The sequence below is a fragment of the Rattus norvegicus genome, chromosome 5, assembly GCF_021556685.1.
Source record: "Rattus norvegicus strain SHRSP/BbbUtx chromosome 5, alternate assembly SHRSP_T2T, whole genome shotgun sequence".
Taxonomy (NCBI): domain Eukaryota; kingdom Metazoa; phylum Chordata; class Mammalia; order Rodentia; family Muridae; genus Rattus; species Rattus norvegicus.
The window spans coordinates 59900476-59903665 of NC_141538.1; the positions used below are offsets into that span (position 1 = coordinate 59900476).

Sequence of the window (3190 nt, forward strand, 5' to 3'; positions counted from 1 at the left end):
TTCTTCTTTTCCAATCTGTATCCCCTTGATCTCCTTTTGTTGTCTGATTGCTCTGGCTAGAACTTCAAGAACTATATTGAATAAGTAGGGAGAGAGTGGGCAGCCTTGTCTAGTCCCTGATTTTAGTGGGATTGCTTCAAGTTTCTCTCCATTTAGTTTAATGTTAGCAACTGGTTTGCTGTATATGGCTGTTACTATGTTTAGGTATGGGCCTTGAATTCCTATTCTTTCCAGGACTTTTATCATGAAGGGGTGTTGAATTTTGTCAAATGCTTTCTCAGCATCTAATGAAATGATCATGTGGTTTTGTTCTTTCAGTTTGTTTATATAATGGATCACATTGATGGTTTTCCGTATATTAAACCATCCCTGCATGCCTGGGATGAAGCCTACTTGATCATGGTGGATGATTGTTTTGATGTGCTCTTGAATTCGGTTTGCCAGAATTTTATTGATTATTTTTGCGTCGATATTCATAAGGGAAATTGGTCTGAAGTTCTCTTTCTTTGTTGTGTCTTTGTGTGGTTTAGGTATAAGAGTAATTGTGGCTTCGTAGAAGGAATTCGGGAGTGATCCATCTGTTTCAATTTTGTGGAATAGTTTGGATAATATTGGTATGAGGTCTTCTATGAAGGTTTGATAGAATTCTGCACTAAACCCGTCTGGACCTGGGCTCTTTTTGGTTGGGAGACCTTTAATGACTGCTTCTATTTCCTTAGGAGTTATGGGGTTGTTTAACTGGTTTATCTGTTCCTGATTTAACTTCGATACCTGGTATCTGTCTAGGAAATTGTCCATTTCCTGAAGATTTTCAAATTTTGTTGAATATAGGTTTTTTATAGTAAGATCTGATGATTTTTTGAATTTCCTCTGAATCTGTAGTTATGTCTCCCTTTTCATTTCTGATTTTGTTAATTTGGACGCACTCTCTGTGTCCTCTCGTTAGTCTGGCTAAGGGTTTATCTATCTTGTTGATTTTCTCAAAGAACCAACTTTTGGTTCTGTTGATTCTTTCTATGGTCCTTTTTGTTTCTACTTGGTTGATTTCAGCTCTGAGTTTGATTATTTCCTGCCTTCTACTCCTCCTGGGTGTATTTGCTTCTTTTTGTTCTAGAGCTTTTAGGTGTGCTGTCAAGCTGCTGACATATGCTCTTTCCTGTTTCTTTCTGCAGGCACTCAGCGCTATGAGTTTTCCTCTTAGCACAGCTTTCATTGTGTCCCATAAGTTTGGGTATGTTGTATCTTCATTTTCATTAAATTCTAAAAAGTTTTTAATTTCTTTCTTTATTTCTTCCTTGACCAGGTTATCATTGAGTAGAGCATTGTTCAATTTCCACGTATATGTGGGCATTCTTCCCTTATTGTTATTGAAGACCAGTTTTAGGCCGTGGTGGTCCGATAGCACGCATGGGATTATTTCTATCTTTCTGTACCTGTTGAGGCCCGTTTTTTGACCAATTATATGGTCAATTTTGGAGAAAGTACCATGAGGAGCTGAGAAGAAGGTATATCCTTTTGCTTTAGGATAGAATGTTCTATAAATATCCGTTAAGTCCATTTGGCTCATGACTTCTCTTAGTCTGTCGACATCACTGTTTAATTTCTGTTTCCATGATCTGTCCATTGATGAGAGTGGGGTGTTGAAATCTCCCACTATTATTGTGTGAGGTGCAATGTGTGTTTTGAGCTTTAGTAAGGTTTCTTTTACGTATGTAGGTGCCCTTGTATTTGGGGCATAGATATTTAGGATTGAGAGTTCATCTTGGTGGATTTTTCCTTTGATGAATATGAAGTGTCCTTCCTTATCTTTTTTGATGACTTTTAGTTGGAAATTGATTTTATTTGATATTAGAATGGCTACTCCAGCTTGCTTCTTCTGACCATTTGCTTGGAAAGTTGTTTTCCAGCCTTTCACTCTGAGGTAGTGTCTGTCTTTGTCTCTGAGGTGTGTTTCCTGTAGGCAGCAGAATGCAGGGTCCTCGTTGCGTATCCAGTTTGTTAATCTATGTCTTTTTATTGGGGAGTTGAGGCCATTGATATTGAGAGATATTAAGGAATAGTGATTATTGCTTCCCTTTATATTCATATTTGGATGTGAAGTTATGTTTGTGTGCTTTCATTCTCTTTGTTTTGTTGCCAAGACGATTAGTTTCTTGCTTCTTCTAGGGTATAGCTTGCCTCCTTATGTTGGGCTTTACCATTTATTATCCTTTGTAGTGCTGGATTTGTAAAAATATGGAACGCTTCACGAATTTGCATGTCATCCTTGCGCAGGGGCCATGCTAATCTTTTCTGTATCGTTCCAATTTTAGTATATGTGCTGCCGAAGCGAGCACTGCTTAGACACTTCTTAGACTAATAAATCAGGATTTCAGATTCTCACAGGGTGTCTCCTGGTACTACGTAAAATCTCAAGATTATTTCCACCTTTAAAAAAGCAATGATAATATAAAAGTTAATATGTTGATAATTCTGAGAAACAAGTGGTTAACAAAAACAGCAAGTATAGAAAACAAGCAAAAGTGACCCTATTAAAAGAGGGAGCGAAGAACTATGATAGCTCTTTCTTTAGATGCTCATTATGTTGCATAAGATAAAGTGAAATTCACTTTTAAAATAAATAAATGAAAAGCAGTGTTGCCTAACTAGCTGAGGATACGAGTCATGAAAATGTGTGATCCATGCACATTAACTCCAAAGACAGAAACATTCCTAAGCCGTGTTTTACTAACATTCACAGTTTTCATTGAAATACTCCTATTATTAACTGATTAATTTTCAAGTGACAGCTTGTATTCATTTCTTTCATACAATATATTCTAGACATGTTTACTCCTGCCCCAACTCTGACTATATCCTCCTCACCAGCTAGTCTCACAAGTAACATTCAGGGTTTATTTTATTTTATTTTACTTTTGAGATTATAACATAATTGCAGCACTTTCCTTCTTTCTTCCCTCCAAATTGGGGTAATTTGGTATTTGCTTGTTTGCTTGACTATTTTTGTTTATTTATTTATTTTAGTAATTACAGGTTGGGTACTAGAAGACCTGCGTTTAAAAACTGTGTGAACAGTTCTGTGTCCTCCTCCTGTATTTCTCTTCACACTCCTCCAAATGCACGGCCCCCTTTATACTAATTATTATTGCATGGATATAGTATATCTAGGGAGGTAAGTGTGTATATAAAT

General features: G+C 36.6%; 1 non-coding gene across 1 annotated transcript; it reads right to left on the bottom strand.

The window, feature by feature from the left end:
• Positions 1 to 2229: 2229 nt before the first annotated feature.
• On the bottom strand, positions 2230 to 2336 carry Rnu6-48 (RNA, U6 small nuclear 48). The gene has a single exon (XR_015621598.1). It is a non-coding gene; the product is annotated as a U6 spliceosomal RNA (small nuclear RNA).
• Positions 2337 to 3190: the final 854 nt, after the last annotated feature.